Below are 15768 nucleotides of genomic sequence, written 5' to 3'. Positions count from 1 at the left end.
CCTGATGAAAGCAAGAAAAAAAGCTTTAGCAACATTTCTGAGCAATATTTAATTTTTAAAATCTATAATTTCTGTCAGTAAACTCATCTTTAGAACAAGTTTTAACTTAAGATAAATAGAATTAAAACAATTGTATTCAGTTATTGTTTCTCATGATTAAAAAAAGGCTTCTAATAACAGATTCTGATTTCAGCTATTTTAGAAATAATGGCTATAATCATAAGGTCTGTTCCTCACATCAAAGCATTAAATCTAATCATGGTATTGCTATATCGTTCCAACAGGTTTATATAGAGCACAGAGATTTGTTTTAGTCAAAATAATAATAGAAACTGTAAAGTGCAACATGATTGGCATTTCGTGCCTACATTAATTAGAGCACTTTTTCAGTAAAAGTAAAATCCCATGGATGACATATTTCCTAATATAATTTAGCAAATTATAACAATACTTGCAAATGTTAAAGTCTTTAAGATCTGTAAAATTAATCAAGATAGACTGTCAACATCTAAGAGATCGTATTATAACGAGGGAGGGCTTTAACTTTCAACTTTGTAAGCCAACAATTAGGACATATTTCTCAAAATGCCTAAAAATGCTAGATGTTATTGCAAAAACTATGTTTCTAATTAAGCAAACATTAAACTCAATAAGGAAAATTGTGTTGGTGTCTAGTTGTTGACTTATAATGTTCTGGACTTTATTCCTTTTTAAAGAATTTTCTTTCATGATAATGTCATCCAATTGGAAAGGTTGGAAGCTGCAAAAAAATACGCTTAAGGCTCCCATACAGCTCCAGAGCCACAGGCAGTTCAACTTTGTCTTGGTTCCAATACAAACAATGGAGACTTGGGCAGAAAGCAGATAACATCCATGGATTTGTAACCCAATACCTGTAGGTCAAGATGGAAAAAACTTAGAAGGGAAACAGCAGCACAAACGTATGGGAAAAGGAACATTAAGCTTAACATGAAAATAATATTCCAGCTCATGTTATCAATTAGATTGTCATTCAGATACTACAGAGGCAAGTTCTATCTCATGCCTACTAATTTTTGGTGCTTACTGTGCAACTTCAGGCCTTTCCTCATGAGAATTTGCCATTTTATTTGGTTGGTTAAGCAACATTATAATACTGAAGGCAGTCATTCAGTTCAGTGAGTTCATGCCAGCTACCTGTAGAATGATCATTTCCGTTCCCCCATGAAACCTTCCCTCAAATATCTACCTAATTGCTTTTTGAAGTTATTCATTTTATTTATTCCATTACTCTCGTTAGCAGTGAGTTCCAGTTCATTACACACTGCATTTCTCACATCCATCCTATCTTTTCCCCAAAATTTTAAATCTGTGTTCTAATACGTGCACTATCAGTTACCAAGAACAATCCTTCTCCAACTAACTAATCAAAACCATTGTTTCAGTTGAACAAATCTCATCCATCAAACCTGCAGAGGCAGCAACCAGTTATCCCACGAGGCAGTGTACCCTCAATGGTAGGTCTATCTTTATACCCAATCACACTAATGCCATATCAAAGTCTATAGAACAACCTCAGTGCTGCTCCATTTCAAGTCATTCTATCTGCATGATATGCAGTTTTGGTCTGCTTATCCTAGATGGATCTTAAAAATCATTGAAACCCTAGTGTGGAAAAAGGCCATTCAGCCCATCAAATCTGCACTGACCATCCAAACTGCATCCCACCCAGAACCAGTCTCTCACTGTATCCCCAAAACCCTACATTTACATTGGCTAATTGACCACGTTTTCCACATTGTAGGGAATCTATTCTAACCTACACATCTCTGGCAATTTAGCGTGGCCAATCCACCTTATCTTCACATCTTTGGTCTGTGGGAGTGAACCAGCACAAAGCAACAAAGAAAATTTACAAGCCACGAACAGGCCCTTCGGCCTCCCCCAAAGCTGAGCCAATCCAAATTCATCCAAAAATCACCCAATTCCTAAGTATCTGGAACCCTCTGCTCCCCACCTACTCATAAGGTCCAGACACACCTTAAATGAATCTACCGTGCCTGCCTCTACTACCTCTGCTGGCAACATGTCCCAGATACCTACCACCCTCTGTGTAAAGTACTTGCCACACATATCCCCCTTAAACTTTTCACCTCTCACCTTGAAAGCGTGACCTCTTGTACTGAATCCCTCACGCTGTGAAAAAGCGTCTCTCTATCTACCCTGTCTGTATCCTTCATGATTTTGTAGACCTCAATCAGGTCCCCCCCTCAATCTCCTTTTTCGTAATGAAAACAGTCCTCTCTTCATAGCTAGTACCGTCCATACCAGGCAACATCCTCGTAAACCTTCCCTGCACCCTCTCCAGAGTGTCCACATCCTTTTGGTAATGTGGGAACCAGAGCTGTACACAGTATTCTAAATGCAGCTGAACCAATGTCTTGTACAATTTTAACATGACCTGCCAACCCTTACACTTAATACCCCGTTCGATGAAGGCAAGCATACCATATGCCTTCTTGACCACTCTATCCACCTATGCAGCCATCTTCAGGGTACAATGGACCTGAACTCCAAAATCTCTCTATACATCAACTTTTCCGAAGGCTCTTCCGTTTACAGTATAGCTGGTTTGAGAATTAGACTTCCCAAAATGCATCATCTCACATTTACCTGGATTGAACTCCATCTGCCACTTGTCTACCAAATTCTCCAGTCTACCTATATTTGACAGTCCCCTATGCTTTCTGCTACTCCACTAATCTTCGTGTCATCTGCAAACTTACTGATCAGACCAACAATGGCCTCTTCCAGATCTTTTATGTATATTACAAACAACAGTGGCTCCAGCACTGATCCCTATGGAACACTGGTCATCTTTCTCCATTTCGAGAAACTCTCTTCAACTACTACTCTCTGTCTCCTGTTGCTCAACCAATTCTTTATCCACCTAGCTAGAACACCCTGCACACATATTACTTCACTTTCTCCATTAGTTTACCACGGGGAACCTTATCAAATGCCTTACTAAAGTCCATGTATATGATATCTATAGCCCTTCCTTCGTCTATCAACTTGGTCACTTCCTCAAAGAACTCTATTAAGTTGGCAAGGTATGATCTACCCTGCAGAAAACCACATTGCCTATCATTGATAAGTCCACTCTTTTCCTAATATAAATAGATTTTATCCCGCAGTACCTTCTCCAGCAACTTTCCCACCACCAGTCTGTACTTACCTGGAATATCCCTACTACTCTTCTTGTACAGCGGGACAACATGAGCAACCCTCACTTCCTTTGGCATCTCACCTGTGTTTAAGGATGCTATGAAGATATCTGTCAGGGCTCCAGCTATTTCCTCTCTCGCCTCCCTCAGCAACCTGGGATAGATCACATCTGGTCCTAGGGATTTGTCCACCTTAATATCCTTTAGCCTACCCAATACATCTTCCCTCCTTATGTCAACATGATCCAGAGTAAACAAACTTCTATCTCTTATCTCAGCATTCACCACATCCCGTTCCTCAGTGAACACTGATGCATAGTAAATCATTGAGAATCTCACCCATTTTCTCAGGTTCAGCAAACAACCTTCCTTCCTTATCCTTTGGTGGACCAATCCTTTCCTAGTTACCCTCTTGCTTCTTATATAAGAATAAAAGGCCTTGGGATTCTTCTTAATCCTGCTCACTTAAGATATTTCATGACTTCTTTTAGCCCAATTGATTCCTCGTTTAAGATTAGTCCAACTCTCCTGATATTCTTCCAAGGCCCATTCTGTTCTCAGCTGCCTGGACCTTATGTACGATTCCCTTTTCCTCTTGGCTAGTTGCACGAATTCTCCAGTCACCCACGGTTCACAAACCTTGCCTTTCCTATCCCTTGTTTTCAAAGGGACAGGCTTATCCTGCACTATCTTCAACCTACCTTTGAAAGCCACCCAGATATCAAATGTGGACTTTCCTTCAAATAGCTGTGTCCAATCCACATTTCCCAGCTCCTTACTAATTTTGATATATTTGGCCTTAACACAGTTTAGTACTCATCCCTTAGGACCACTCTCATCTTTGTCTGAGTATTCTAAAACTTACAGAATGGCATGGCAGAAACCCACACCGACAAAGGGAGAAAATGCAAACCCCAAAGAAACCCAAGACTGGAATCGAACTTGGATCACTGGTGCTGTGAGGCAGCAGTGCTAACTACTGAGCCAGCATGCCACCCTAACCATCTGGCTATTGAGGGAGTTCAAAGGAAGTTTACCAGACTGAGTCCTGGGATGGTGGGACGATATACAGGGAAAGAATTGGATCAGTTAGGACCATATTCGCTAGTGTTTAGAAAAATGAGGGTGGGACCTCATCATTATGGCTAACCTACCTAGCCTGCACATCTTTGGATTGTGGGAGAAAACCAAAGCATGTTCTTGATGACTGGGGAGTTCAGAACCAGGAGTCAAAGTCTGAGAATAAGTAGTAGGCTTTTACAGCAGAGATGAGCAAGAATTTCTTCACCCAAAAAATGGTGAGCCTATGGAATTCCGTCATAGGAAACAGTTGAAGCCAAAATATTGAATATTTTTAAGACAACTGTAAATACAGTTTCTCGGATCAAAGGGATCAGGAATATGGGGTCAAAGCAAGATCAGAGTATACAGTTGGATTCTAAACTTTCTTCTCCAATTTTCAGAATAAAGTCATTTTCAAATGCAGAAATATCAAGTACAGAGGTTATTCAAACAAGAATTTTACAGAACAGATTGAGGCCATTCAGCCCATTAGGTCCATCTGCATCTTTGAAAGAGCAATCATTTTATCCATTCATGGAAATTTTGAAATTTTTCATTTCCACACATTTATCCACTTGCCTTCAAAATAATTTTGATTGATGGTTCCATCAGTGTTTGAGTTCAACACTACATGTTCTAAATCACTTGGACAAATTTTCAACATTGCAAGAAATGTTGAAAATTTGTCCAAGTGATTTAGAAACCTTGCCCACCCCAACTTGTTCGAACCCACCTACAAAGTGAACCGTCATAAACCAGTGGTATTTGGGCACAACACATAAAAGCACAAACTTCAACGTTACAACTATTTTTGTCCCATTATCCAAAAGCTAGCATTTAGCAATCTGTTGTTGTGGTTCTGTTCGCCGAGCTGGGAATGTGTGTTGCAGACGTTTCGTCCCCTGTCTAGGTGACATCCTCAGTGTTTGGGAGCCTCCTGTGAAGCACTTCTGTGATGTTTCCTCCAGCATTACTACCACTATAGAACTAACAACCGGAAGCGGCAGATACAAATCACTATAAATGCTGGAGAAAACATCACAGAAGCGCTTCACAGGAGGCTCCCAAGCACTGAGGATGTCACCTAGACAGGGGACGAAACATCTGCAACACAAATTCCCAGCTCAGCGAACAGAACCACAACAATGAGCACCCGAGCTACAAATCTTCTCCCAAACTTTGATTTAGCAATCTAATGAAAGGCAGATGACAGAAACTTGTTAAAGGTAAATCGTTTAGACCAAAGGGTTTTTTTGAGAAGTTTGAGTATCTTTTGGGAACACAAATGCAAATACATGAATTTTCAGAAGGTAAAATATAAGGCTTGTCAGAGAACCTTTTACAAACTTCTTTCATTTGGAACAAAATAAAACATTAATGTTAAACTGACATTAGACCACAGCAGAAAATGATAGCAATTCAACCAAGCACCTATTTGCAAATGGCTTCTATAAAGTGGTCAATGGAATTTTGTATCACACAAACAGAGGAATAGAATACAGGAGGAATAGTATATACAGGAATAAAATTATTTGGATTAGTGAAGACTTTGAACTATGCAATGCAGTGCTCAGTGTTTATTATAGAAGGGATTTTAAAGCTGTAAGAAAGCAGCTTTAAGCAGCAGAAAGCAGATTCACCAGGATGATCACAAGGACTGGAAATGAAATAATTCAAACAAAAACTTTCCTGGATGTGGACCTTGCTGACAAGGCAAGAATATCCTGCTCTTAATTAGGAAAGTGGTACTGAGCTTCTTTAATAAAATGATGTAGTCCATATAACAGGCAAGCAGCAACTACCTGAATTGTAATCTAGCAACAGCAAAGGAATGAGAACATAGTCCCTTGTCAGGATAGCATGAGGATACTGGTGTTGCCATGTGTCTGCTGCTTTATTTCTACGTGAAAGTGGTCACCAGTTTGGATGGTGCCTTCAAAGGAGGCTTGAGACACTGGGCTAGTCACACTTGTACATAAGTCTAGCAGATCTAATCATTATTTTCAAAGTTCTGCAAAGTCTGGACAGCATAAGAAATTGACAATTTCCTTGGAATCAGTGATAATAGGTCGTCAATTGAAAATTATCACAAACTGAACAAATTAGAAGAATTTTCTTTACAGGGGCTTGCTGGAATTATCAAAGCAGAAACCACAGTTTCTTTACAGGTTAAAAAAGGACAATTACTTGAAGTACAAAATACAAGATAATACAAAAGCACATAGAGATCAATCAAATTTTAAATAGATTAAACAAAAAAAATTAGCAGACACAAATGTAAACGATTAACTGAAGAATCGAAACAGCTGCATAAAGCAGAACACATGTAAGTAGCATAGTTTCATAGACCGTGGGGGCGGCGTGGTGACTCAGTGGTTAACACTACTGCCTCACGGTACCCGGGTTCGATTCCAGCCTCAGTTGACTGTGCAGCGTTTGCACATTCTCCCTGTTCGGCGTGGTTTTCTTCCAGGTGCGCCAGTTTCCTCCCACATTCCAAAGATGTGCAAGCCAGGTGAATTGGCTATGCTAAATTCCAATAGTGTTAGGTGCATTAGTCAGAGGGAAATGGGTCTGGGTGGGTTACTCTTCAGAGGGTCGGAGTGGACTTGTTGAGCTGAAGGCTTGTTTCCACACTGCAGGGCATCTAATCTAATTTCAGGACGTTTCAATGATTTACAGCCATAGAGTAAGATTCCACATCATTGTAATGACACCCTTATAAATCATTTTTGAGGTGATACTGGTTGGGGGATAAATTCTGACCAGGATGCTGGGAGAACTGCCCTGCTCTTCAATGAGTGACATAAGATCTTTAACCTCCATTTGAGAAGGCAGACAGGCCTTCAGTTTAATATCTCATCCAAAGGTCAGACTGCAGCATCAAATATAAGTACTGCGCTGAAATTACTGGACTGGAACTTGAATAGCTCTTTTGGAGGGCTTTGGCTAATGTTATTATGAGTGTAAGCATATGAAAGTGACAGACAGGAAAGGACCAGGTGACTTCTCCAACCTGCCCCACACTAGTCATGGCTAGGGTATCGTGACTAAACACTTCAATATAAATTGCCCAACTCACAGATGTGTGATTTTCCATTGCTTCACCTGACAGGACCTTCTTATACTGCTGGAAGCCTCCATTATTAGTGATCCAGCAAACACCTTGTCCAAATCACATATCTCTATGACTCTATTTAACCTCAGGACTACACATACTATTTTAGTACGGGATGATTGGATAATGACCAGGAACCAGGGTATGCATCCTGACTCCAGCCAATTCTTCTTAAACCCAGAGTTATAAATGTTAAGGATGTCACTGTCAACACATGCCTTCAGTATAGGGAGGGCTACGGGCTGGAGCAGGTGATCTGGAACAATTTTCTAATACTGGCAATGACACACAGTAAATTAAATGAAACCACGTTGCTTAAATATTTTATGGCATGATGGGATGCACCCTAGAATACTAAAGGAAGTAGTTTCAGAGATGGTGGATACTCTAGCAGTAATCCTCCAGGAATCCTCAGATTCTGGAAGAATCTCAAAGGTTTGGAAAACTACTTATCTAACACCCTTATTTAAAAGAAAACAAATAAAAAAGTAGGTAAACTGTAGGCAAGCTAGCTTAACATACATCATTCGGAAAACGTTATAGTCTATTATGAAAAATGCAATTGCAGTGAATTTAGAAATACATTATATGATAAGCAGCTCTGATAAATTTACTAGAATTCTTTGGGGTAAAGCACTGATTACATATTTAGAGAATTAAATAGAATTAAATCTATCTAAGGTAGTAACCAGCTTAAGCTAGAGAGAGGTCATGGCAAGACACCACAGATCCTTGGCATTTTCTTTTTGCCCAATGTGAGAATTAAAGAACTCTTCCAATGTCCCTGACAAATACCTGTGCAATGAGTGTGTTCAGCGGCAGTGACTGGTTAACTATTTTTCAGAGTTGGAGCTACAACGAGACTCACTGTGGAACATCCACAATGCTGAAAATGTCTAGGTAGCATGTTTAGCAAGGTGGTCACACCACAGGTGAGGATTACACAGGCAGAAAGGGAAAAGGTGACAAAGTAAAATGTTCAGGAAACAAGTGTAGGAATCCTCTACGGTCATGCCCCTCTTAAACAGAGATACGACTTTCAATACTGAGGGAATGTCACATAGTGGTTGCAGGACATTCGGAAGCAGGAGGGTGAACAGTCAGTGATCATGGTAACATAGGTACTAACAATATAGGTAAGTAAAAGGATGAGGACGTGAATGCTGAATATAGGGAGTTAGGAGATAAATTTAAGTGGGGACTTCAAATGTCATAATCTCAGAATTATTTCCAGTGCTACATGCTAGTGAAAACAGGAACAAGAGAGATCAGATGAATACATGGCTGGAAAAATGGTGTACCAGAGAGGGATTTAGATTCTTGAGGCACTGGGACAGTTTCTCGGGTAGGTGAACCAATGCAAACCTGACAGGTTGGACCTGGGCAGAGCTGGGACAAATATCCTCATGAAGACTTTTGCTAGCTCAATTGGTGAGGGTTTAAACTAGCATGGCAGGGGGTAGGGACTAAAGTGTAGGCTTAGATAGGTCAGATTCAGATCAGGAAACAGGAGATAGAACATTAGCTTGCAATGTAGTCACCAACTCAGAAAGACAGGCAAAAGGAACAAGAATCGAAAGGCACCAAAGGAAATTGATGAGGTTGAGCTGGTTATACTACAATACAAGGAAAATGACAAACAAGGCAAATGAACTCAGGGCACACTTAGACACATAGCAGCACAATGTCATTGCTATAATGGAAATCAGGCGAAAGCAGGTCAATATCCCTGGATATGGAATTTTCAGACAAGATAGTAAGCGAAAAAAAAAAGGGGTAGCAGTATTGATTAAAGAATCAGTTACAGTTAGAAAGGATGATATTCTAAACAGGTTAACAAATGAGACTTTACAGATTGAGATTAAGAATCAAACAACTTAAGGGACATTTTGGGTGAAAATTTCATGTCCTGTGGAAGAAGAGAGGGGTAAAGTCATGAGTAAAAGCTTTACACTGGTGGAAGGCATATTTTACAAAACTGAGAAGTAATTTGGCTCACATGGACTGAACAGAACTTCTCAAGGATAATCAGTGAAAAGTGAGATCCTTAGGGCACACATCCCTCCAAAAATAAGAACAGTACTACCAAATCCAGACTAGGAAAATACAGGGGAAGATTAAATAGAAAAAGAAAGCTGATGATAGGCACAAAAAACTCAACACAGCAGATAGCCTACGGGAGTATAGAAAGTACAGGAATGAAGTAAAAAAATAGAAATTAGAGACTATATTAAAAATACTAGCAAGATAAAGGAAAACTCAAAGATGTTTTACCAGTACGTAAAGAATGAAAGGATAGTTCATGAAAAAGTCAGAACTTTCAGAGGTGAAGAAGGGAACTTGTGAAGATAGAGAATATGGGAAGAATTTAAATGAATGGAATAAAAGAAAATGATGTGGACATAGTAATTCATGAGCAGCAGTGTGAAATATTGGACAAAATAATCACAATGAGACAGTTAAGTGTTAGAGTTGGAATCTTTAAAAGCAGTAAGTCACGAGGGCCGGATGGATTGTTCCCTAGGATGTCGAAGATGATCAGGAAAACAGCAGATGCTCAGAGGAATGTGCTCCAATTTTCACTAACCGCACTGTAGGAATGCAAATGTGGTCCCGTCATTTAAAAAGTGTACAAAGCAAATGGCAAGCAATTACATTCCTGTTAGTCTTACTTCAGCCACGGGCAAATTGTTTGAATCAATCCTAAGAGTGGATAAAGGCATGGATGAGTCAGGAATAGTCAGCATGGTTTTAAGGAAGATTATGCCTTACAAAGTGGATTAAATTCTTTGAGGAAGAGAAAGAGGACTGATGAGGGTAGCACAGTGATTATTGACTACATGGATTTTACTAAGGTGTTTGACAAGGTCCCACATGGCAGACTGATCAAAAAGTGAAAGGATACAGGGTAATGTGTCAAATTAGGTCCAAAGTTGGCTTAGTAAAGAAAACAAAGGAAAATGGTCGATGGCTACCCTTGCAAATGGAAAGCTGTTTCAAATGGTGTTCCACTAGGAATCAAGGCTGGTACTCCTGCTGTTTGTTTTACACATTAACGATTTGAGCTTGAAGTACTGGGTAAAATTGGGAAATTTGCAAACACTAAAATTTGCTGTGTAGTGGATAGTGTAGAAGATAGCTGTCAGCTTCAAAATGATACAGATGGATTGGTGGAGTGGGCAGTAAAGTGGTAGGTGGAGTCCAACTCTGATAACTGTGAAGTAACGCACTTCAGGAGGTTAAACAGTAAAAGGGAAAACACAACATATGGGAATGTACTGAGAGGGGTAGATGAAGTGAGATTTTGGCACGTAAGTGCAAAGGTAGCAATACAGATAGATAAAGGTTGTAAAGAAGGCATCTGCCTTCATTTATAGAGACATAAAATACAGAAGCAGGGATATGATGATGAAACTGTATGACACTGGTGAGGTCACAACCAGAGTACTGCATGCAGTTCTGGTCACATTACAGGAAGGACATAATTGCTCTGGAAAATGTGCAGAGAAGACATACTACACTGTTGCATGGGCTGGAAAACAGTAGCTACAGAGAGATATTGGAGTAGTTTTCCTTGGAATAGAGAAGGCTGAGGGATGGCTAAATGAAGTGTATGAAATTGTGAGAGTCGTAGAGATAGAGCAGACAGGAGGAACCTGTATCCCTTTGCAGTGGTTCATAGGTTCAAGTAAGTGGCTGAAGAATTAGAGGGGATGAGAAGGCAACCTTTTTTTTAAAAAAAAACACAGGATGATAGGTGTCTGGAATTCACTGCCTGAATTGGCGATGGAGGTAGAGACCTTAAAATATTTTTTTAAAGAACCTGGGCCTGCAACTTAAGTGCTGTAAACTGCAGGACTATGGGCAGTATGCAAGAAAGGACATCTAGGTGTCTTTGGGTTAACATGAACAAAATGGGATTAAAAACCCCTTCTATGCTGTATCATTGCCATTGTTTTATGATAAACAGCAAGCAATGGGTGCAACATCAAGCATATTCAAAAATCCAAATATAACCCCCGACAACTCCAAGCCTCAAAGCAGACACGATGACACAGTGTCCTCTCAGCCTACTTAAAAGACCCCTGTGAAGGCCTCCCGAGGCTGGGCATAGTGGACTCCTGACCTCCTGATGTGATATGGCGGTTTCCTGGTTTGGCATAGTGGTGCCCTGTGGCAGTCTCCCAATATGGTGTGGCAGCCTTCTAGTGGAATGTGGCATTCTCTCAACCTGGCATGGCCTCAGTGAGGTCTCCTTGGTCTTGAGGCAATTCCAGACTGACCCCCAGACCCCCCACCCCTCCCCCCAGCCACCTGAACCTAGAAGCAAGGCCCGGAGCAGTCTGGAGATTGGCCTGGGTTGGAAGACCATTGTTCTGAACTTTTAGTTATTTCTGCAACGCTGGATTTATTCCTCTATTTTCTAAGATCTAGAATTGACAAAGCTATACCTAGGTACCTTTGTATCTAAGATGGCTCTGTATATGGCGGCTTAGAAACTTTTCACTGTACTCATGTGATAATAAAACTAATTCAATTCAATAAAAGGTACCACTCGTTAGGATACTTAGTAAGACAAGTGTCAATGGTGTTGGAGGTAGTATGCGATCATGGATAGAGGATCGGCTAATTAATAAAAGAGATCTGTGAATGGGAGACATTTTCAGGATGGCATCCTGCTGCTGACGTGTCACAGAAATCAGTGCTCGGCCAAAGTTTTTTACTATATATATATTAATGGCATACTACAGCCAAGTTTACATATGCCTCAAAAGTAGGTAGGAAGGCAAGTGGTGAGGATAACACAGAATCTGCAAGTTAAGCAAAAACTTAGTAGACAGAATATTATGTGGGAAAATGTGAGGTTACACACTTTTGCAGGAAGAATAGAAAAGCTAAGTATTCTTTAATTAATTGAGAAAGACTGCAGAAAGCTTAAAAAAAAGGGGGGGGGGAAACAGGGGGGGAGATTTGGCAGTCCTTGTCCACAAATCACAAAAAGGTAGCATCCAAGTTCAGCAAATAACACAGATTGCAAATGGAATGTTGGCCTTTATTTCAATCAGAGTGGAATATCAAAGACTTTGGTAAAACTATACAAGGCAAAATTGTTGGAGACTACAGATAGAATGTGCGAACAGTTTGGGCCCTTTATCCAAGGAAAGATATTATGGCATCGGATGTGATCTAGAGAATGATCACTAAGCTGATACCAGGTATGGAGAGACTGTATTGAGGGAAGGTTGAGTAGGTTAGGTCTGTCCTAATTGGCATTTATAAGAATACTGAAACAATCAAGATTTCCAGAGAACTTGATAGAGGAAAACTGTTTCCCCTTATGAGAGACTCGAGGACCAGAGGGCATAATCTCAGAACAAAAGGTCATGCATCTAAACAGAATTTCTTCATTCAGAGGCTAATGAATCTGGAATTCTTTACCACAGAGACAGAAATGTCAAGTATATTCACGACTGATTTTTAATCAGTAAGGGAATCAAGAATTGTAGGGAACATGCAGGAATGTGGAGTTAATCAAACCAGCCAAGATCCCACTGGATGGCACAGCAAGCTCAATAGGTTGAATGACCTATTTTTGTTCCTATGTCCTCTAGTTTTAAAGATCAGAATAACATTTTCTGTATGCATGCTACATTTGGCATGGTCACAAACACATATGCACAAGTTTCTATGTATTAAAACATTTAAATCAGGTAAGTGGGGGCAAGAATCAAAGTATACATGACAGAAGACAGACATTCAGAACTTTATGCCTGTGAAGCTCTTTGAATGAATGAATGAATATGTTGCATTCCCCAGCTCTACAGCCTTGCAATATTTCCTCCGAACAGTAGTTATTCAAATCCAGTTTGAAAATTATTTTTCGATCTGCACCAGCATCTGATGCAGCACATTCCAGGTAACAATTTATAGTTCAACTCCTTCCTTATCTGACCCCCCTCATCAACACTAGCTCTGTTTTTGTCAATTAACAGAATTCGGTACCCACTGATTATTAAGTCTTGTGCCTTTAGAGACAAACAGTCTCTCCTCCTTCAAGAGTTTTGAACTCCTCTATTAAATCTCCTAAGCATACGTCAACAGAATGGTGGTGGCAGTAATTGTGGTACAGAGGAACTGAAACATACCTTAATTTGTAAATTGTACAAAAAAAAATTCTGATTCACTATGTGGATGCACCTACTAGAGAAGGTGCAAAGTTTGACCTACTATTGGAAATAAGGCAGGGCAGGTGACTGAAGTGTCAGTGGGGGAGCACTTGGGGACCAGCAACCATAATTCTATTAGTTTTAAAATAGTGATGGAAAAGGATAGACCAGATCTAAAAGTCGAGGTTCTAAATTGGAGCAAGGCCAATTTTGATGGTATTAGGCAAGAACTTTCAAAAGCCAATTGTGGGCAGATGTTCGCAGGTAAAGGGACGGCTAGAAAATGGGAAACCTTCAGAAATGAGATAACAAGAATCCAGAGAAAATATATTCCTATCAGGGTGAAAGGAAAAGCTGGTAGGCATAGGGAATGCATGATGACAAAAGAAATTGAGGTTTTGGTTAAGAAAAAGGAGGAAGCATTTGTCAGGTATAGACAGGATAGATCAAGTGAATCCTTAGAAGAGTATTAAGGCAGTAGGAGCATACTGAAGAGGGAAATCAGGAGGGCAAAAAAGGAACATGAGATAGCTTTGGCAAATAGAGTTAAGGAGAATCCAAATGGTGTTTACAAATACATTAAGGACAAAAGGGTAACTAGGGACAGAAAAAGGCCCCTCAGAAATCAGCAAGGTGGCCTTTGTGTGGAGCCGCAGGAGATGGGGAAGATACTAAACGAGTATTTTGCATCAATTATTTACTGTGGAAAAGGATATGGAAGATATAGACTATAGGGAAATAGATGGTGACATCTCTGTACTATGAACATTTTTAAAGGAGGAAGTGCTGAATGCCTTGAAACACAAAGATGGATAAATCCCCAGGACCTGATCAAGTGTACTCTAGAACTCTGTGGGAGTCTAGGGAAATGATTGCTGGGTCTCTTAACGGAAATATTTGTATCATTATATAGTCATAGCTGAGGTGCCGGAAGACTGGAAGTTGGCTAACGTGATTCCATTGTTTAAGAAAGGTGGGAAGGACAATCCAGGGAACTAAAGACCAGCGAGCCTGACAGTGGTGGTGGGCAAATTGTTGGAGGGAATCTTGAGGAATAGGATGTGCATGTATTTGGAAAGGGAAGATCAGATTAGGGATAGTCAACACGGCTTTGTGCGTGGCAAATCATGTTTCACAAACTTGATTTGAGTTTTTTGAAGTAACAAAAAGGATTGATGAGGGCAATAGACACGATTTATATGGACTTCAGTAAGGCTTTCGACAAGGTTCTCCATGGGACACTGATTAGCAAGGTTAGATCTGAGGGAGAACTAGCCATTTGGATACAGAACTGGCTCAAAAGGTAGAAGACAGAGGGTGGTGGTGGAGAGTTGTTTTTTTAGACTGGAGGCCTGTGACCAGTGGAGTACCACAAGGATTGGTGCTGAGTCCACTAATTTTCATCATTTATATAAATGATTTGGATGCGAGAATAAGAGGTACAGTCAGTAAGTTTGCAAATGACACCAAAATTGGAGGTGCAGTGGACAGCAAAGAAGGTTACTTCAGATTACAACAGGATCTTGATCAGATGGGCCATTGGGGTGAGAAGTGGCAGATGGAGTTTAATTCAGATAAATGAGAGGTGCTGCATTTTGGGAAAGCAAATCTTAGCAGGACTTATACACTTAATGGGAAGGTCCTGGGGAGTTTTGCTGAACAAAGAGACCTTGGAGTGCAGGTCCATAGCGACACAAAAGTGGAGTTGCAGATAGATAGAATAGTGAAGAACGCCTTTGGTATGCTTTCCTTTATTGATCAGAGTATTGAGTACAGGTGTTGGAAGTCATGTTGTGGCTGTACAGGACATTGGTTAGGCCACTGTTGAAATAGTACGTGCAGTTCTGGTCTCCTTCCTATCGGAAAGATGTTGTGAAACTTGAAACGGTTCAGAAAAGATTTACAAGGATGTTGCCAGGGTTGGAGGATTTGAGCTATAGGGAGAGGCTGAACAGGCTGGGGCTGTTTTTCCTGGAGCACCAGAGGTTAAGGGGTGACCTTATAGAGGTTTACAAAATCATGAGGGGCATGGATAGGATAAATATACAGAGTCTTTTCCCTGGGGTTGGGGAGTCCAGAACTAGAAGGCATATGTTTAGGGTGAGAGGGAAAGATATAAAAGAGACCTAAGGGGCAACCTTTTCACACAAAGGGTGGTACGTGTATGGAATGAACTGTCAGAAGTAGTGGTGAAGGCTGGTACAATTGCAACATT

The sequence above is a fragment of the Hemiscyllium ocellatum genome, chromosome 30 (assembly GCF_020745735.1).
Source record: "Hemiscyllium ocellatum isolate sHemOce1 chromosome 30, sHemOce1.pat.X.cur, whole genome shotgun sequence".
Taxonomy (NCBI): Eukaryota; Metazoa; Chordata; class Chondrichthyes; order Orectolobiformes; family Hemiscylliidae; genus Hemiscyllium; species Hemiscyllium ocellatum.
The sequence above is the reverse complement of the archived record's forward strand: the minus strand, read 5'-3'. Positions refer to the sequence as shown.